This window comes from Hemiscyllium ocellatum, unplaced genomic scaffold (assembly GCF_020745735.1).
Source record: "Hemiscyllium ocellatum isolate sHemOce1 unplaced genomic scaffold, sHemOce1.pat.X.cur. scaffold_153_pat_ctg1, whole genome shotgun sequence".
Taxonomy (NCBI): Eukaryota; Metazoa; Chordata; class Chondrichthyes; order Orectolobiformes; family Hemiscylliidae; genus Hemiscyllium; species Hemiscyllium ocellatum.
The window spans coordinates 1,483,841-1,506,647 of NW_026867802.1; positions in this window are offsets into that span (position 1 = coordinate 1,483,841).

Here is a 22,807-nt window from a genome sequence, read left to right on the forward strand (position 1 = left end):
TTTAAAAGAACGTTGCAGGTGTTGGAGGGTTAGAGTTACAGGGAGAGTTTGAATAGGCTGGGAGTATTTACAAGTATTGAGGCTGAGGGGTGACCTTAAAAAGGCTTATAAAATCACAAGGGGCATAGATAAGGTAAACAGTCACCCCAGGATAGGCGAGTCGAAAATTACAGGCCAAAGATTTAAGGTGAGAGGGGAAAGATTTATAAAGAGAAATGAGGTACAACACTTACAAAGAGAGACTGCTGTGTGTATGGACTGAGCACCCAAAGGAGGTGGTGCAGGCAGGCACAGTTACACTATTTAAAAAGCATTTGAATGGGTCCGTGTATGGGATGGGTTTAGAGGGAGATGGGCCAAGTGCTGGCAAGGGGGAAGAGATTAATTTAGGACATTTGGTCAGAATGGACGACTGGACCGAAGGGTCTTTTTCCATCTTGTACTTCACTGAGACTCTTGTGCCTCTTGAGAGTCTCACACAGGAACAGGAAGAGGCTATTCAGGTTCTGAATTCTGTCAGTCAGCTTGTTTGCTCAATTACTGACAAAAATACATCATTCAGATTTTGATGGTGTTTACAGAAACAGGAGAAAGACGTTTAGTCAAGAGAAGCTGTAAGGAATGTGAAGAGGCCATTCAGTTCCTCAATTCCATTCCACAGGAGCAGCAGTTGAGCACAGAGCGATTGGAACCTGTTGGTCAGTATTAAGAGGAGGACATCGATTTGCACAAACTTGGGATCAGGAGGCATCACTCAGTTGCTCAAGACTTGGAACAGGAGGCAGTCACTCAACAGCTCGAGACTGGAACACAGGAACAGGAGGCAGTCACTCAACTTCTCGAGACTGGGACACAGGAACAGGAGGCAGTCACTCAACTGCTCGAGACTGGGGCACAGGCATAGGAGGCAGTCATTCAACTGCTCGAGACTGGGACACAGGAACAGGATGTAGTCACTCAACTGCTCGAGACTGGGACACAGGAACAGGAGGAAGTCACTCAACTGCACAAGACTGGGACACAGAAACAGGAGGGAGTCACTCAACTGCTCGAGACTGGATCACAGGAACAGGAGGGAGTCACTCAACTGTTCGAGTCTGGGACACAGGAACAGGAGGCAGTCACTCAACTGCTCGAGTCTCGGTCACAGGAAGAGGATGCAGTCACTCAACTGCTCGAGACTCGGACACAGGAACAGGAGGGAGTCACTCAACAGCTCGAGAATGGCACTGGGAAATCTGGAGTCTTGTGAGGCCCCAGGATCTTGTTACTCAGGAACAGCAGGAGGTGACTCACTCCCCACCAGCTTTGGGCACTGCCGGGGTGGGGGTGGGGGGGGGTGTCGGGGTCGGAGTTTGCCTGTTACAAAGGGAAATAGATGAATAAGTTGCATTCGTCGTCCACATAATCCTGCCCCACCATTTACTAAGAACATGGCTGATCTGATAGTGATTCCCTCATTCCATTTTAAGGTGACACCCCTCTCTGCAGCCTCTGCTCCATTTGTTAGTCACGTTGCAGACACAGATGCTGTAACAACAGTTATCATCACTCATCCAGAGGGTCAGGTCTAATCAGATGAGTCAGGATTTGAAGGGTCCAGTCACAAGAATGAAAACACAAAATGAAGGCATTGCCAGATGTTTAGTTCTCTCACATTTGCAATCCAATTCACATAACCAGCCCATCCATTGTACGTTCAGGATGGAGCACTGTATAGATCCAGCTAGCGTACTGCTGAAAGCAACCCAGCAATGTCCAGAGTGGAATTCTGTGCAGCCCACACCAATGCTTGATCTATAATCCTGGGCTAAATGCCCAGCACGGGGAGCTGTGCAGACCGCACTGGTTCATCCATATATATACACAGACTGTTGCATTGTTCGGTAACACTGTATTAGATCACTGCCCAGTGTGGGGAAACTTGCGGCCAATGTTGGCAGTGACAGGATGTGTAACTCCCATCCATTCACAGCTTTATATCTCCATTGCGCCTTGACAAAGGCTGCTGTGGGTGTGAAAATCACTGAAAGTGAGAAATGTAAATTGAAACAGTTTCAATATCAGTAGTTCCGATTCAGGCGCATACCCCTCCAGTGTTTAAAGATGAAGCAACTGAGATAATGTTGAGTGAGGTTTTATGTGTGGTGCAAAGAAGTAATAGGGGGATGGTGATGTTATAGTGGTTGCACTATAAGCATCCAAATAATCAGTTGGAATTAGAGAAACAAATATGCAGGGAGGCTGGGGAGACTTGCAGGAGCAAAAAGGAGGGCTCAGGTTCAGGTAGCTGGCATCAATGGAATCTCTGGAGAGAAAAAGAATGACTAGAGAGAAAATAGGACGTCTTAAAATCCAAAGTCGGCATTCATGTGTAAAACCACAACAGACAGGCGAGGTCCTCAATTTCCCCTCTGTGTTTACCATGAAGAAAGACATGAAGATCTTTGAACTTTGGGTGGGGGGGGGGGGGTGGGGGGGGTTGGAAGGGAGGTTAGTTGTCATATCTTGGTACCGTTAATATCATAGTAGAGGTGTTGTTGGACATATTGGAATGCATAAATTCAGATAAATCTCTTGGCCCTGACCAGATATATCCAAGAGACATTCCAGAGGCGAGAGAAGACAGTTCAGGTGCCAAGGTCCCGGAAGACTGGGCAATAGCAAATGTGCCCTTATTCAAGAAGGGCTGCAAAGAAAAACCTGGGAAGTATGCACCAGTAAGCTTCACATCTGTTTTCAGTAAACCACTTGAGAAGGTTCTTCGAGATAAGGTATGCATGCATTTGGAAAGACAGAGTTTGACTTGGAGCAGTCAGCATAGCTTTGTGCGTGGCAGATCATGCCTTACACATTTTGTTCGAGTTTTTTGAGGAAGTGACCAGAAAGGTTATCAAGGGCAGGGTGGTGGACATAGTCTATACGGATTTCAGTCAGGCCTTTGATAATGTTCCACATGGTAGGCCGCTCTAGAAGGTCAGATTGCATGGACTCCAAGGTAATCTGGCAAATTGGCGACACAATTAGCTTGACGTTATGAAGCCAATGGCTCTGGTGGAGGTATGCTTGTCGGACTGGAGACCTGTGACTAGTGGAGTGCCTCAGGGGTCGGTGCTGTGCCCATTGCTGTTTGTTATCTATAACAATGATCTGGACGATGGTGCACAACGCAAGGTTAGTAAGTTTGCAGATGACACTAAAATAGGAGTGTTCCAATGAGGAACATTACCAGAAATTGCAGCAATACCTTGATCAGAAGCAGGAGTGGGCTGAGAAGTAGCATATGGAGTGTAACATAGATAAGGGTGACGTCATGCATTTTGGAAAGTCAAATCCAGGTAGGAGTTGAATGACGAATGAGAGTGCCTTAAGGAGTGTAGTGGAATATAGGACATTAGAGATCAGGTGCACGGTTGTCTGAAATTTGAATCACAGATACACAGGTCAGTGAAGAAGGCTGCTGGCACACTGGTCTTCATCAGGGCATTGAGTATAGAAGTTGGGACGTTATGTTGCAATTATACAGGATATTGGTAAGGCTGAAATTGGAGTATGGTGTTCAGTTTTGTTCACCTTGCTCTAGAAAGAATATTATTGTACAAGGAAGAGCGTAGAAGAAATTTCAGAAATGTTTCCTGGGCTAAAGGGTTTAAGTTATGGGGAGAAATTGGACAGTTAGAACTTATTTCTTTACAGCCTAGGAAACTGAACGGCTTTTTATAGAAGTGTATATAGTTCGTGAGAAGATTTGTAGCTCGGGTGTTCATTGTTGTGGTTCTGTTCACCGAGCTGGGAATTTGTGTTGCAGATGTTTCAGTGGACAGCTGGAACTGACAACTGGGAGTGGCAGATACAAACTACTATAAATGCTGGAGGAAACACAGAAGTGCTTCACATGAGGCTCCAAAGCGCTGAGGATGTCACCTAGATTTGGTCTCTCTAATGAGAGTTCTTTGGGATTCTATTCTATCAATGTTACCACTTTAATTTTTAAAAAATTTAATTCTATTGAAAAGAGATTTTAAACATTATAATAACCCAATAACAACACAACTCAAATAACTGAACAAAATTAAACGCATGTACATGTACATACGAAACAAGCTAAAAACACTAAATGGACAGAAGAAAAACAAACATAAACAATAAATAATGAATAAATAGTACAGCTCAGCATAACAATACAATAACTCTCGTTCTTATATGCATTTTTATGTTCATAATCATTCCTTGCTGGATATTAGATTCATTAGACAATATCATCATGGCTGTATAAAAGCCCTTCTTAATGTGACAGATAAACCTGCGTTGTGGTAATCCAAAATGGGCTGCCATGTCTTATATAAATCTTTGTTTTTTGATGCACCATACTGGTGAGAAAGTCCAAAGGGATATTCTCCATGAAGAACTTATGACGACACAACAGAACCGGGGTTTGCAGACATCCCACACAAACAGAACATGTTTCCTAGCACAGAAAGTAAGGATATATTTTTTTCCTCATGTGCATCTGTGTAAGGGACCATGAGCAGGCCCAAGAAAAGAAAAACCGGATCCATCTCCAATTCAGTCCCCAATATCTACTCTATCACAGCTACCACAGTGCTTCAATATATATGAAGCCGACAGCAGGACAATAAGCAATGAGTAAGAGTGCCTGTAGTCATTCTGCATTTACGACATGCTGAAGATAATCCCATTTTGCAATTTGAGAGACAATCTGGGGTCAGATAGACCCTATGAAGAATTTTCAACTGCATGGAATGGGTCCTATTACAGATCAAAATCCTTTGAGCATTTTCACAAATATCCTCCCATGTCTCCGAAGTGTTCTGAACCCCCAACACTCTCTCGCAGGCATCACAAAGCTGCACAGTCTCGTCTGAGGGGACACACTCCAACTAGTGATAAAGGGTACTGACAGAGAGTGTATTCTAAGCAATAAGCATCCTCTTCTCTCTATCGGATCTGTACGAATCTGTTAAAGCTGCATTTTTTAAAAATCAAATCTCTGATCCGGAAAAAAAAACAGAAGACATCTTCAGTAGGTAGTCCATACTTACAAGTTATTTGATCAAATGATATCATTCATTCTCCCTCAAATAACACGTGGTAGCTCAGTATTTAGCACTGCGGCCTCACAGCACCAGGATCCAAAGATGTGCAGGTTAGATGACTTGGCTATTGATAAATCACCCATAGTGTTCAGGGATATGTAGGTTGGAGCTTTAGTCAGGGTAAATATAGGATGGTAGGGGAATGGGTCTGGGTGGGTCGAATTCGACTTGTTGGGCCCAAGGGCTTGTTTCCACAATGTAGGGATTCTATTAATTCTAAATCACTCAAGCAAGTTACACCCCTGGCTTCCCACAGTTTAAACATGGAATCCATTATCCCCGGTTGACAACTCGGGCACGGTGGCACAGTGGTTAGCACTGCTGCCTCACAGTGCCAGGGACCTGGGTTCAATTCCCGCCTCAGGCGACTGACTGTGTGGAGTTTGCACGTTCTCCCCGTGTCTGCGTGGGTTTCCTCCGGGTGCTCCGGTTTCCTCCCACCCTCCAAAGATGTGCGGGTCAGGTGAATTGGTCATGCTAAATTGCCCGTAGTGTTAGGTAAGGGGTATATGTAGGGGTATGGGTGGGTTGCGCTTCGGCGGGTCGGTGTGGACTTGTTGGGCCGAAGGGCCTGTTTCCACACTGTAAATCTAATCTAAAAAAAAACTCGTTATACCAATTGTAGGGGTAAGAAACATGATTTTGGCTGTATTGCCCTCGATCTGACGCATTGTCATTCATGTTTTAACAGTATTGATAATTATTGGGTTATGAGAATACTCCACAATGTCATTTTCTCTAAGAAAAACAGACTAATAAGGGTTCACTTTCTCTGAGAGGGTTCAATATCTAACCATAGTGATGCTGAGTCCTCAGTGGCTCAGACACTAACATGGGATAATAAAGAGCTTAATTGATAGATTTTAATCTGGGAATCTACTCCCCACCCTCTGTGGTGTTGTTGCAATTTGGTTAGCTTGATAAAGAGTGGCTTATGATGCCAAATAAAAGAGCTAAACCAGCCATTAAATCTCCTAAATATCTGTCTGGGAAAGATCAAAGGAAGCATTCACACGGGGTATAGCAAATAAGGAAGGACATTCATTTGAAGAACAGGTATCCGACCTAGCCAGGATGTTGGAAGTGCCTCGCATCTTTGAAGGTCTTGTTTAATTTTGTCAAACAAATGGACATAGTTCACGTTAAACAAATGATAAAAGATGGATGTAATGAATATACTGAAATAGGGAAACCACTCCCGTGACCATTTAAAAGGAAACCAGGGTTTGCCTTCAACATCAGGTATTTCCCTGAGACCTCCCATAGGCATGGCCACAAACTTTGTAAAATTAATCTTATAGCCCGAAAACGTGATAAGCGAATTAATGCATTACATCACGTGAGCTGCCGAAAATGTGGGATTTGACAAAAACATAAGACCCTCATCTGCATACAACATAATCTTATGTTATTTCTATCTTACTTCTGGGGCAGGAATGTTGGGATAATATTCCCAATTGTGTAGGATGCCACCGAATCTAAGATTGTTGCAGGGATGGGGAAGAGATCAACCCTCGTTTGCCATTTCTGCGGGTTAAAGGAGAAAATAAAATCCCTACTTGTGAGGTATATCTGCCTCCAGACATCTACCAGCTCTACTTCTGCACACAAATCCACTAATTGCTTGCATCATAACGAGGGTATTTGGGACATTTGGACACTCTGTCCACCGTGGGTCCATAAGACAGTTGAAATCTCCTTCTACAATTATGTGCCATGATGCAAGATAACTTAATTTGGAAAATGCATCTACCAGGGTTTTAAGATTGTGCACCGGGGAATCCTGGGCAATTAACAACAAAAATCAGGCTTGAACTGCCCGTCGGTTGGCACTTAGTTATCGCAACTACCTTTGTAACACCCTCCATGTTGAGCTGCACCCCAAACACAAGCAAAGAAAGAGAAAAAGAGTAGTAATACTAACGAAGAAGTTAGATGTGAGTACTCAACCCAGTCACGGCTATAATTTAATACTGGTTAATACCAGAAAAATCCAACAAAATCTCTTTAGGAAAAACATGATTATCTAAATATCCAGCTTACATTAAAATGTCCATAAAGTTTTCGCTTTCTCTGGAGAGTCACACGAGTTCGTGGATCCATTGAAATCAATACAGAGCACCGCTGGATACCGTAAGGAATACTGAATCCAGAGTTCCCTTACTCTTCTCTTGATCTCATCAAAAGATTTTCTTTCCTGAATCACCACTGCTAAAATGTCCTGAAAGAACGTAATCCTGGAGCTCTCGTGAATTAAACCCATCAGATCTTTCCCCGGGTTCTGAAAGCTTCCACCAGTCTTTGTTTGTCCCCATAACTACGTAATCGTGTAATGACAGGATGAAGGCATTGGTCTGAGTCTGACTTCCGTGCCGTAACCGATTAACTGTCTCACTCTTCACCTGTCCCTCCTCAGTTTCGAAGTGAAGGGATCACTGCAGCCAGTTCTTGAAAAAACTCACCAGCTGCTCACCTTCTGTCTCCTCCAGCAAACCGGCAATGTGAATATTCTTCATCCTACTCCTGTTCTCAAGGTTGTCATCTTGTTCAGTTAAGGTGCAGATCTGTTTTTCAAGGGCGAGGATCCTCTCCCGAGAGGGATCGATCACGGCCTCTGTCGCTGCAGTTCGGCCCTTGGCATCGTCTGTCCTGTTTTCAAGGCTGTCAAGTTGCTGCTCATGTTTTTGGAGCACGGCTGAGAGCGGGTCTAGCCACGGCTGAACTTTTGTTCAATCATGGCTTCAATCATTTCACATAACTTGGTGAACTCAGTGACCAAGGCCTGGTGAGTAACTGGGTCCATGGAACGAGCAGAATGGGTTGCAGCTACAGCCTCAGGTATGCTCGATGCTTCTGACGGGTGCACCACTTTTTGGGACTTACTCGATCCTTTCCCGTGTTTTGTCATTGCCCTTTAGTGTTGAATTTTAAGTAAATGGCTGGGATGGGGTGGGTTGAAGAACCACTTTGCTCGTGTGTTGATGCAGAGCACAGCAAAGCAGACCTTCTGGATCGCCACCGTCTAGTATTCCCCCTTAACATTTTATCGATATTATCATTTCATTTTGCCTTATATTCCTGGAGGTTCTGAAGCCGTGTTATTTGATACCACTGTTTACATTTCCCCCCACCCTGCCCATTGCTGCCCATTCCTCGACAATCCTTGACTCTGTTGTTATTTATGAACCTTCCATCTGTGCCTCAAAAATATTCAGTATCCCTGCCTCCAATGCTCTGTGAGGAAGTGTTCCAAAGACTCACAGCACTTTAAGAAAACAATTATAAACATTTTGATCTGAGTGTGAGATTAGTTTTTTGTATCTCCTTATCTGAGAAAGGATATAATTACATTGGAAGCAGTTCAGAGATATTTCATTTCACGTATTCCTGGGGTAAAGGGCTTATATTATGAAGGCTTTAACATGTTACTCCAGGAATTAGAGAAAAAAATACTAGACCTTGAGGAGAGTGGATCAGGTATATACCCACTGGGTGTTTGTCTCGTCCAAATTTGTTGTCATTGTCATAGAACCTCTACAGTGAGGAGACAGGATATTCCGTCCATTAAGTCCACACTGACCAAACAGCAAACAACATCCGATCTGGACGTGCCCCCCAATCTTATCGATGTAACCCTGCATTTCCCATAGCTTACCTAACTAACCTACACATCCCTGGGCACGATGGGCAATCCACTTTAAACTGCACATCTTTGGAATGTGGCAGGAAACTGGAGCACTTGTAGGAAACCCACACAGGCATGGGGAGAATGTCCAACCTCCAGATAGAGAATCGCCCGAGGTTGAAATTAACCCCAGCTCATTGGTGTTGTAAGGCAGCAGTGCTGCCAACAGACCCAACATACACCTCCGTTAGTTCTGTTAGTAACTTGTGGCTGACTAAAGAAATCTGCCTGACCTGTTCTTATCACTGAATCTGACCCAGTCTGAGACCTTCATCATCGGCCATATCACCAACCTGGTTACATTTAACATTTTTTGTGAGCAGTGGAAGAGTGGGACTAGGAAAGGAAAGAGTGACACCCTCCATCCTCAGTCACAACTGAAGGGAGAAACAAAATCACAAAGTGGGAATTCATTCAGTGGGAATTCTCTTTCCCAGAGGTTTGGGATGGCTGAATCTTTATATTATATCGAGGCTGGCTTTGTCTGATTTGCCATAGACAGGTGAATCAGAGATAATGGTGCAAGGAGAGAAAAGTGCAGCTGGGATCACTATGAGATGAGCCACGAGTTTATTTACTGGTGGAGTAGTGTCAAAGGGCCGAATGGCCCACTCGTGTCCCTCAACCCTATGTTCTGATTTTCCATTCAGCCCTTCGAACCTACTACACAGAAGCAGATCAAGGCCACTCCGATGGTTAGGTGCAGTTTTGGCAATGCACTTGGAAAATCCAGACTGTGTCAGGAAGTGACACTCACCCCCAATCCCTGTTTCCAGGCTTCCCCTCTCTGCTACGTCCTGTCCAGACGTTGGTCGTGTTACGGACCCAGATTTACTGTGAATACAGCCCCCATACCCCACCTAGCGTTAACTCACACAAATCCACTGCTCACCCGAATGTAGCATTACATAGCACAACTTCTGGGAAAATAACGAGTTACTTTGCAAAAGCATAACATGTGAAGCATAAATTGGAACAAGTGAAGGCTATTCGGCCCCTCAAGATTGCCCTATCATTTAATACGAACGTGTCAGATCTACTCCAGGTCTAACTCCACTTTCTCACCGACTCCTTATACCCCTCCACACCTCTCTGGGTGAGAGAATTCCAGACATTCACTACCTTCTGAGAGAAGACTTCACTTTGCATCTCAGATAGAAATCGATGTTCCATGTTTGGTATCTATGTCCTAGAGTTCGAGACTCCACTCAGGAATGGTAACATCTCAACATCTAACTTCTGAAGTCCCTTCTGTGTCTTGTAATTTTGAGCAGTATCACTCCTCATTCATTTAAACCCCAATGAATAATCCCCTCACCATTTTAGAGATTCTCAATAACACAACCCTATCATTCCTGGAGGCCGGCTAATGAACCAACCTTGTTACTTGCTGCGTCAGCATGCTGACTTTATGTTTCATACACAGGAACCCTCCAATCCTTTGTACTGTTCTTTTTCTGGAAGTGCTCTCCATTCACCCTAACCCTAACCCTAACCCTATCGCAGGCGGCACGGTGGCACAGTCGTTAGCACTGCTGCCTCACAGCGCCTGAGACCCGGGTTCAATTCCCGACTCAGGCGACTGACTGTGTGGAGTTTGCACGTTCTCCCCGTGTCTGCGTGGGTTTCCTCCGGGTGGTCCGGTTTCCACCCATTGTCCAAAGATGTGCGGGTCAGGTGAATTGGCCATGCTAAATTGCCCGTAGTGTTAGGTAAGGGGTAAATGTAGGGGTATGGGTGGGTTGCGCTTCGGCGGGTCGGTGTGGACTTGTTGGGCCGAAGGGCCTGTTTCCACACTGTAAGTCTAATCTAAGTCTAATCTAATCTAACAGCCTGCCTTTTGATTCTCAGTGTCATCGTCAAACTCGGATGTACATTGCACTCAGCTCCCTCCTTCAGACTATCAGTATTGAGTGTAAATAACTGGTGCCATTGGACTGATTGCCGTGGTCCTCCTGCAGATATACCTTATCATGAAGATCTATTAACCCTGACTCTCCGATTTCTGTGTGATAACCAATCATCATCCCATGTCAATACATTCGCCATCATCCTATGAGCTTCTATCTTGTGTAAGAACTTTTATTTTGTAATACCTTGTGGAAAAACTCTGGAAAGCCTGGTGTCTACCAGATGCCCTTTATCAAGTCCGCTTGTTACATTCTCAGGCATCGCCAGAAATACTTTGCATGATTTTACAGGGCAAAGTATAATTTCCCTTTCACAAAACCATTGTGAACCTGCGTGAAGCTTTTCTAAATGTCCACGTTATCCAGATTTTCCAAATTAAGCTAGTCCCATCTGTTTTCATTTGGCCCATATTCCTCTAAATGTTTACCATCCATATGTTTGTCCAAATGAGTTTTAATTGTTTCAGCTGTACTGGCATCTACCACTCTTACTCTGGCAGCTCATTCCATACTCATACCACCCTCTGTGTAAAACATTGGCCCCTGAGTCCCTTGTAACTCTTCCCTCTTTCACCTTCAACCTATGCCTTGTATGGCTGAACTCCCCCATCCTGAGGAAAAGACCTTGGCTATTCACCCTATCGATATCTCTCATGGTTTTAGAAACTTCTATAATGTCATCCCTCAACCTTCTACAATCAATCCAATACAAACTTCAAGAACAAGCATTTAAAGATAAATACTGCAAATTTGAAACCATATTAAACATGACAAGTAAACAATACTTCACCCAAACTTCATACTGTGATTTGTTTTTTCTCTCTATTACAAAACTAAGGCAGCATGAATCGCTTACTAGTGCCAATACGAAGTCAAGCACCTGATATCCGTTGGCTAAAGGAAATGATGATCTCGACAGTGAAAACGTAATTATGGACAGATCTATGTAATGCTATATAGTCAACATTCTCCCTCCTGGCCTCCCTATGACCTTGTGTGATTGTGTCTACTTTATCTTCAACTCAACAGAGAGAACCCCTTTCCCCATTCACACCTTAATTTAAACCCATTTTATATCATCTTCACATTCACCACTGCTAAAAGCCGGTTTATCTTTGCCACGCCCTCTATTCCCTGTCACCAATCTCCCACCTCTGGCAAGATATTAAAAAGCCAAGTTTCCAATGCTTTTCAATTGTGAAGAAGTATCACAACTGGGCTTGAAATACTAACGCCGTTTCTCTGTCTCTGCAGATGCTGACAGACCTGTTGAGTTTCTCCAGAAATGAATAGGCACAGAACAATTTTTCACAAAACAAGTAACTGTGGATACTGGGAATAAAAATACCAAAATTGCTTGAGAAACTGAGAGCTTTGTAGAATGTCATTGGACCTGAAAGTTTAACACTGCATTCATTCCAGCAGATGCTGCAATATCTTCAGCAATTTCTTCAGCAATTTCGGATTTTGGACAATTTCCAAAGAAGAATGTCAAAGATGCTGAAACATCCTGTCCAACTAGGAGTGCTGTACACTGGGAACTGAACAATAACGCATGGTGCACAAGTTCTTTGACTCTGAATCTACATAAGTCTGGCAACACTGTCACTACAGAGCTCTTAGTCATGGTCAGGGAGAATATCAGAGGGAAACACATTCACTTCAAATACAGAAGTTGCCATTGTGGAAGAGAAACGATTTAGATCATTACTTTAAATGGATTGAGTTGAAGTAACAAATTAGAGGCGTGACACCAGGGAGAGGGCCTCAGCAGAATGAGAATATGAAAATGCAAGCGTTACCGCATCAGAAACCAGGTTAGGTCACTGAATACAGGGCTGATGGGTGAATGGGTCTCGGTGTGAACTGGGGGACAGTCAGTAGAATTGAATTGTAGATATTGTAACTCAAACTGGTTTATCATTTGATGCTGTAGACCACAGCAGCAGCAGCAGAAACAGAATTGTATTCAACGACAATCTGTAACATTTTCCCGACGATAATTCATCAGTCTAACGGTAACATCACGCCGATCCATGGTTCAGTGATGAGTGTGGGTGAACATGTCAGGGTCGGAATCACGTGGATCTAAACCTGTTGACAATCCATTAAAGCTACTGCAATTAACTGGTTACATTCCGACCAGCAGTACTACTGTCTGATGGAGAGGGGGAATGATCCCAAGACTAACAAATCAGATCTAAGCTCTGTCGTCCTGCCAAATGCAAACATAAATGTCGATGGACTATTAAACAATTTACTGGAGCAGAGTACTCCACAATGATTCTCATCCTAAATATCGGAACAGCTCTGTCCGTCAATGAAAAAAGTCAAGAATGTGGTGTCTGCACTATTCTCAGCCAGACGTGTTGAGTGAATGATGATCCACCTTACACTCATCACGATTCCCACAGAATCAAAAATGGTAGTGTTCCAACAATTCGATTTTCTGCCCGTGACGTGAAGAAACAGCTGAACACAGTAGATACGACAAAGGCAATGGGGCCTGACCCCATTCCTGCAATGGGACTGAAGATTTGTGCTGCACAACAAGCCGTGTCCCTGGGGAAGCTGTTTCATTCCAACTCCAACTCTGACATCGCACTAACAAGGTGGAAAATTATTCAGCTATGTCCAGTCCGTGAATAGGAGAATAATTACAATCTGACCTTTTCCACACCCTCAGTCAAATCATGACAGTCAAATTGGTGGGAATACTTTTTCATAGAGCTGTCAAGTAGCACCGAAGTAATCAGGTCAGTGTGGTTTCCGATAGGTCCCCATGTGGAGATGGTGCTGTAGTGGACATATCATTGGATTACAAATCCAGACTAGGCCAATGCTTTGGCAGCTGGTGGAAGTTAAAAATAATTAATAAAATATCGAGACCTAAAATCTGGTGTCAGTAATAGTGATCTTGTGTTCAATGTTGATTGTTAACATCAATCTCCTACAACAATGTACTTTCAGGAAGTGAATCTCCCGTGCTTTCTTGGTCAGGCCGAAAAGAGACTCCAGACGCACAGACATGGTCCCTGAATCGGCCAAGTGAGACACTCATTCGTATCAAACTACTCTGAGGTCTAAAATGATAAAACCTGACAGAACACCCGGCATCAACCTCGTTAAAGGAAAGGGAATGGGAAACACAGTCCTGTTGACCCTGCATAGACGTCCTTCCTAACATCTGAGAGCTTGTGACGACATTTAGATTTGGTTAGATTACTTACAGGGTGGAAACAGGCCCTTCGAACCAACAAGTCCACACCGACCCGCCGAATCGCACCCACCCAAACCCACTCCCCTACACCTAACGCTAAGGGCTATTTAGCGTGGCCAATTCACCTAACCTGCACATTTTTGGACTGTGGCAGGAAACCGGAGGAAAACCACGCAGACACGGAGAGAATGTGCAAACTCCACACAGTCAGTCACATGTTTCGGGAATGGAACCCGGCTCACTGGCGCTGTGAGACAGTAGTGCTAATCACTGTGCCGCCATGGCGTTTGCACAGAGCTTTCCCACAGATTGCACATAAACATCGGGAGAGGAGGAGGTCATTCATCACATTGAGCTTTCTCCATGCTAGTTCATGGCCGAACATCTCCTCAATGCAGTTTTACCCCCACAATGTTCATATCTCAAAATATGTTTAAACATTATGAAATATAGTGCCTTCGGCCCATCAATATATAGGAAGTTCTCCGACAAAAAGTACGATTTGACTGCAATGTGATTCGTGAACCGTTTTCTATAAAGTGAACTATCATCCCTGCTTCAAAGCTGTCACACCCTGTCAGAGGTTTATATATCTCACTGAACTCTCCACACATTTTCCTAAAGCCCAGTCACCCCAAACTCTGCTCCCACAATTAACCTGTCATCCCAGAGATCAGTCTGGTCATCCTTCACTGCACTCCCTCAATGGCAGGGTTGCCCTTTATTAGGTAAGATACCAAAACTGCACACAACAGTGCACAATTTTCGAGATGGGGTCTCACCAAGGCCCTGTACAGTTGCAGTAAATCTCCCTGAAATGAAGGTGAATAAACCATTTATCTTCCTACTTGTTTTTTGCTCCTGCAATATTGCTTTCAGTGACAGGTGTACAGGGAGATCCAGATTTTGTTTAATGTTAAAGCTCCCACATGCTGGGTCTATGTACACTGTGTACAGCGTGCCAATGCCATTCCCAGTATTGATTTCCGTGTTCAGAACTCACTGCCCTACATGGACTCAGAAGGCTGCGCAGAAATAAACAAAAATGCAGCTTAAGTTCATTTATAGATCAACATGTTTCAATCAATCCCTTTTCAAATGATAGGCTGCCATTCAATTGATCCTATCAAAGTACACAACCTCTCATCTCTGCATTGCTCTCCATCTGTTAGGTATTTGCCTAGTCACTGCACTTGTCTCAATCACCTCGGAGCCTTTTTTACATCCTCCTCATCCAACCACAGGCTGATATCATTTAGTGTTGTCAGCAGACTTGGAAATATTGCAATTGAGCCCCTCAACCAAAGATGTGATGTGTATTGGGAATAGCTGGATGCCAAATCTCGATCCTTGTTATGTCCTCCAAGCCTTCCATTCAAAAAACATGGTTTTATTCCTACTCACTGTTTCCTGCCAGCTCTCCCATTCTAAAATACAAACAATATATTAGCCCCAGTCCCATAGGATTCGAATTTGCACAAAAGGCTTGTGGCTTTTTCAAAAATCTTTCTGAGATTCCAATCCTATTGCGTTGATACCTTCTCCATAATTTTGCTAACAGCCATTTTCTCAAATATGATTCCTATTTCATAAACCTCTGTTGACTTTGTCTATGTCCATTAATTTCAGTCCAATATTTGCTATTAAACGTTTTAGTGGATAATTTCATTCCATTCCCTTTTTCTCACCAGGCTAAAGTTCCCTAGGATTGCGAGGATATTTTATTTTTATTCTTTTTTTCTTCTTCTGTGAAGGCATAACTGAAGTATTTGCTCCATTGATCTGCTATATACCTGTCCTCAATTGCCTGGTATCAGACTGTAAGGAAGCTACACCTTTTTCTCTTAATTTTGCCATTGATGTATTTTCAGAAGATATTACAAGTTCACTCCTATATACTTTGATAAGATATTCTTCAGAAACTGATTAATTACTATCTTAATCTACTGAACGATTGACCTTTCACAGCCATAGAATCACAGAAGCACAGACTCTGCACTATCATAAATACAGCACGGTCTACATTAGCCGTGAATCTTATGGCATTTCAAGTGCACAACCATGCATTTTCTAGGTTTTGATGTAACCATGACAATTCCCCTCTCACGAAGTGCATCCCAGACCCCAACATACTTTGTGTGAAAAACAGTCCTCACATTCTCACTAAGCCTCAAACCCTTCACTTCAAAAGTGTGTCCCTTTGACTAAGAGGACCAGCTGCTGTCTGTCCACCCGGTCCATGTCCCTCGCAATCTTATCCTCCTGATTCACGCCTCCCTTAGTCTTCTCTGCTCCAAACTAAACAACCCGAGCTTATCCTGCCTTTCTGCATAGCTGATATGCTCCATCTAAGGGAATATTCTGGTGAATCCCCTCTGCACCCCCTCCAGTGCACTCACATCCTTCCTTTAATGTAGCTCCCAGAGCTACACACAGTATTCCATCTTGGCCTAACAAAAGTTCCACATAGCTCTTATAATCTATGCTTCGATGTGTGAAGGATGTGTTTATGCTCCCGTACGCTTTCTCAAATTGTGTGTTACCCTGTCCAGCCACAGTCATGGATATGTGGAGAAGCACAGTCTGAGCTTCCTATTGTGCTGCCATTCATTGATTCCTTCCCTGCCTGGTTCCTTCTTCCAAAGTGCATGACCTCATGTTTATCAAGGTTACATTCGATCTACTATTGATGTGACCATCTGACCATTCCATCTGTATCTTCCTATAACATAAGACATCCCTTCTCATTGCCAACCACCCGGCTAATCTTTGTATCAAACTTACTTATGGCAGCCCCACCCCTCGTCCATATTCACAGCTGCATCCTTTATGATAAAGTTTAAAATCAGGAAACACCAGCTTATAGTCCAACAAGTTTATTTGGAGGCACGAACTTTCGAAGCGCTGCTTCTTCATCAGGTGGTTGTGCGCTTGGATGAAGCACTTCGAAAGCTTTCGCCGTTGAATAAATCTTTTGGACTATAACCTGGTGTTATGCAATTTTTAGCTTTGTCCACCCCAGTCCAACACCAACACTTCCGAATCAGAAATATTAAGAGACACAGCACTAATGCCCGAGGTACACCATTGGATACTAGCCTCCAATCGCACATCAGCCTTCTACCACCACCGTCTGTCCCCTACCACTAAAGTTGATTTGGTTGCGACTTGGCAACTCACTAATGAGTCCCACCTGTTCCCTGGTTATTCTGTTCCGCTGGACACACTTGGAGAATATCTGGAGATTCTCACTAATCTTGCCTGTCAGTAGGTTGCCATGCCCCTGTATTAGTCAGTCCCCTCCAAGTGAAGTTTTTCCACCATATTGCAGTCTTAACTGGCCTGTCCCAGATCCTGCCATTATTTGCCTTGAATGTGGAATAGACAGCGAGGGAAGCGTTCTGTTAATTGCCAACTTGTCATATATTTTGTGAATTTTCTAAATTCACTGTGATCTACCTCTCATTGTTTGAAACTCGAGAGAACACAGACCGGGTTCCTCATCAAGCAAACTGAGGGATTAATCTGGAGAATTTCAATTGTACTTCCTCTGTTGTCACCAAAACTGTACACAATACTCCAGGTACAGTCCCACCAACACGCTGTGAAACTGCTTCAACATGTCTTTACATCAATGTTCTGACTCTCTGAAATGGAGGCGAACCAAACTTTAACTTCCCACTTACATGTATTCCTCCAAATACCCTTCACATTCATTGCATTTACGAATTCACTAAGATCTTTTTGAAACCCTTCCGAAAAACCAATGTATGCCACTTCTACTGATTCCCCATTATCGATGCTGTAAGAAATTACTTCAAACAATTCCGAAGTTTATCAAGTATGATTTCTCTCTCAGAAATGCATGCTGATTCTCTCCATTGTAGCTGTTAGTTTCTAGATAACAAAAAATGTCATCCTGTGTAATGGATTCCAACAGTTTCACTGCAACTCTTAATTTAACTCATCTGCAGTTCTCCACCCTCTTTTTCCCTTTATCTGTTTGGATCCCTTCCATTCATCTATCGTGCTTGATTCACGTTTATCCACAATAGTTTCCAGTCTCTGCAGAATGTGCAGGAAAATAAAACACAGTCATCGACAGTGCAATTAATAGTACTATTGGTGATTTATTTCTGACATTTTGATAGGAAGTACATCTGTTTCGTCAGACTTAGCAATGCTCAATCCAGCTCCATGTTCAAGTACTACCTTGTTACTGATATGAATTGACTTTATGTCTTTAGCTCCAGGATTCCAATATGATCACTTGGTATTACTGGGTGATTTTCTGGATCTTCCTCCATGAAGACAGATGCAAAGTAACTGGCTGTTTTCTTGGCCATTTCCCTGTTCTCCACAATGACCTCTCCTCTCCCGATTACAAATTTCCACATTTGGTCTTGCTTTTATTCTGTTTCCTTTGAAATATAGATCGCAGATTGATGCAGTCTTTGTGTTCCTGTTTGTAAGCAGGTATGTTCTCTTTTTGATTTCCTTTTCAGTTTCATGGCCTTCCTTTTTTGGATCATTAATTTCTGAGAATTCTCAGGTTACCACAATAGCTGGAATTCTTCTGAAGTCACTTCTTCTAATTAACATGTTTTCTAATTTGTTATGTTAACCATCATTGAGTCACTTTCTCACTCTTTCGTGTTCGTACCTGAAATAAATAGACGTATGTTTCAGACTTTGCAGTATTGCTAAAACCTCCTGGTCCTGACCAGTTATATTCAGGAACAATGCAGGAGGATAGGAGCATAGAGAAGAAATTGCGGGAGCATTGCTTGCCTCTTTTCTATCATCGCTGGCCAAATAGTGAGGTCCTGGACGACTGGAGCATAGCGAATGCTGAGCCCGTATTCAAGAAATGCTTTAAAGATAAACCTGGGAACTAAAGACCCGTAATCCTAAAAGCTAGTGGGTGTGTTACTTTAGAAGATTCGGAGAGATTGGATATACATGCACTTGGAAAGACAGGGTGTGGTTCGGAGTAAGATTAGAATGGTGCTGGAAAAGCCAAGCAGGTCAGGCAGCATCCGAGAAACAGGCAAATCCATGTTTCAAGCAAAAGCCCTTCATCAAATTCAGTACGGGAGTTTGTGTAAGGGAGATCATGACTCACAATTTTGTTGGAGTTCTTTGCTAAAGTGACCAGCAACATTGAGGAGGTCCGGGTTGTATATGTTGTCTAGATGGTTTATAGTACGGCTTTCAATAAGGTTCCACATGGTAAGCCGCTCTGGAAAGTTAGATCGCATGGAATTGAGGAGGAGCTGGCAAATTAGGTACAACATTGACTTGATGTTACAAAGCAGAGATTAATAATGGAAACATGCTGGTCAGACTGGAGGCCTGTGAATAGCGGAATGCCTTAGGGGCTGATGCTGGCACCACCACATATTACATATATCTATGATTTACATGAGAATGTACAGGCATGATTTGTAAGTTTGAAGACGGCACTAAAACAGGCGGCATCATGGAGAGTGAGGATGGTTATCAGAAATGTCAGAAATTATAGCAGTATCTTGATCAGCTGGAGAAGTGGCTGAAAAATGGCAAATGGATTTTAATATTGATCAGTGTAAGTTCTTGCATTTTAGAAAGTCAAATCAAGTTTGGAGTTTCATGGTGAATGGTTGGGTCCTAAGGAGTGTAGTGGGACAGAGGGACCTTGGAATTCAGGTGAATGGTTCTCTGAATGTTGATTCCGAGGTAGACAGTGAATTGAGCTTTTGGAACACTGACCTTAATCGGTTTATATCACTAAGTATCGAAATTAGGGAGCTATGTTGCAGTTATACAGGATGCTGGTGAGGCCATATTGGCAGTGTTATGGTCAGTTTTGATCACTTTGCTATAGGAAGGACGTTATTAAACTGGAAAGAGTGCAGAAAAGAATTACAAGGATGTTGCCAAGGTTTCAATGGTCTGAGTTATTGAAAGAGGTTGGACAAGCTAGGACTTTTTACTTTTGTGTGCATGAGACTGTGGGAGGATCATATTAAAGTCTATAAGGTCGTGACAGGCATGGATAGAGTGAATGCACCCAGTCTTTTTTCCCAGGGTTGGGCAATCACAGACTAGAGGGCATCAGTTTAAGGTCAGAGGGGACAGAATAAAAGGGGACCTGGGGAACAACTTTTTAACACGGGGCTGTTACGCATATGGAATGAGAAGTGGTTGAGGCGGATACATTAACAAAAGTTAAAAGGCATTTGAAAAACACACAGATAGGAAAGAATTAGAAGGATTGTGGCACAGTGGTTAGCACTGCTGCCTCGCAGCGCCAGAGACCTGAGTTCAAATCCCGACGCAGGCGACTGTCTGTGTGGCGTTTGCACATTCTCCCTGTGTCTGCGTGGGTTTGCTCCGGTTTCCTCCCACAGTCCAAAGATGTGCAGGCCAGGGGAATTGGCCATGCTAATTTGCCCCTAGTGTTAGGTAAAGGGGGGAATGGGTGGGTTGTGGGTCGGTGTGGACTTGTTGGGCCGAAGGGCCTGTTTCCACACTGTAAGTTATCTAATCTAATCTGAAGATAAGGGGAAATGGGGTTAGCATGGATGGGCATTTTGGTCGGAATGGACCAGTTTGGGCTGATGGGCCTGTATCCATGCTGTCGGACTCTATGGCTCTAATAACCATTGCTTGTCTCCCACTGAATGTTATGTTGTACTTTCCAAATTCACTGAAGATACCTTGACACTCTAGCCTCCAGTCTTCCATGGCGTTTGACTAGAATATTCAAGCATTCTATATTGCATGCGGACACCTTGTAAAATGCATCTTATAAATGCCATTATCTCTTAAAAGCTGCTTCAGATCATGGTTAATAATTCATCATGCTGACCATACAACATCAAATCCAAAATATCCTGCTCTCTACTTTGCTTCACAACATACTTTTCAACCTACCTCATATACACTTATGGAACTTATTTTTCACTGCTTCAGCTGTCATAATTAACAAAGCTTAGATGCAACTTGAGACCATTCAATAAGACTCCGGTACCCACAATATTTGCCTATCTAATTTTCAGAGCATATGATGCTCAGATTTTCTGCTACCGTTTTGGTTTCGATATATAACACAACGATATTTGCTTCTCCTTGCTATCTGTAAACTCTACCTAAACTGATTCTCTGGAAGCTGAGGGACAGGTCTGTGTCGTTATTAGTGACAGATTTGGACAAGACATTCAGGGAGGCTCACCTCGACGCTGAGATGATCTGAAGAAATGGCCCACAATACTGGACAAGCAACAGATCCTCCTCACTCTGTTAGGATAAGAGTTACCATATACTCTCTGCTCCCTCACACTCACTGTATATTTGTTATAGCACCTAATCCCAAACAAGGTTCACGCTCTGTCTCCAAATAAGGCTCAGGCACTACCACTCTCAGTATTGATTTCAGCAACTAATAATACCATATGGATTCAAAACTGTCGACTGACTCATTCCAAACACCTCACAACTCTCCCTACTTATACCAGCACAACAGCCAGGTCACCCATTCCCACTCTCCCTCCATCCCTTTCTCCCATTCGAGGCGAAACAGCCTGAATAGGATAGAAAGGGCCAAGCCGTTTACTGGAGTATCCGATATCCGTTCCCTCACTCCCCTCCCCCTGGGGATAACTCTTGAAGAGCTGGAGAGGACCAGGACACCTCGTGTGGAGTATCCAAAACATCCACGTCCTACTGACCAGTTAAGGATCAATGTTCAGTGAAAGACGATTCTCAATTTAAACCCACTGACAGTTCCAACAACAGTCCTTACACTTCCAAAAAAATATATACAGATACCTCCCTGCACAGAGATGCAGACACAGAAAGACATAGATGAACACATACAATACTTACCAGGGGAGAGGTATACATAAACGAATAAACACACAAATACATATGCAGTCACATACAAATGGACATAAATATAGATCAAAACACAGGCTGAAACACAGACAGACTGATGTAGACACGCAAACACACAGACAACAAGCACATGGACAAACACACACACACAGACACAAACAAACAGACACAGACACACACACACACACACACACACACACACACACACACACACACACACACACACACACACACACACACACACACACACACACACACACACAAAGACACTAGTGTCATTAAGACCCAATTCGATATGTTTTTGATTTGTAAGGGGATCAAGGATCCTAGGGAGAAGGCAGAAGAATGAGGTCGAGGTACATATAAGAAATTATTGAACGGAAGTTCCGACTCAGTAAGCTGAATGGCCTCAATCTGCTCATTTCCTTAATGCTCCTGCGGTATTATGCTATCAGACATTTTCTTCCTGAGACAGCAGCAGAGGCTGGGTGCGATACATATTTGATTGGAAAGGATCAGTGGGAATGTGGGATAGATTTGGAGTCCGGAATGGATTATGTTCCTAATTATTCCTAATTATTCTGTCCTTATGTCTGAAAAGAGGTGGTGATTTGATGTTCGGTTAACACAGTTTTCAAATAACAGACCCACAATGAAATAAGGACGTCCCTTTCACTTTAGTGCTGTGCTACTGTGGTGTTCTCATCCTCAGGGAGCAGTGAAGACTCAGTTATTGAAGAGATTCAAGGCTGAGCTCGACTGATCTTTACTGGACAGAAGGGTCAGTGTTTATTGGGAACAGACATGAAATGGATGGTCAGACGCACTCGGATCAGCCATGATCATTCTGAATGGAAAAGCCGAATGGGCAACTTCTTCCCCTATCCCATGTATTGTTCCCTCAATCCACTCCTCGAGGCTCTTATAGAGATATACTGCTGTCCCTACCCCATGTGTTGTTCCCTCAATCCACCCCTCGATTCTGTTACAGGATTGG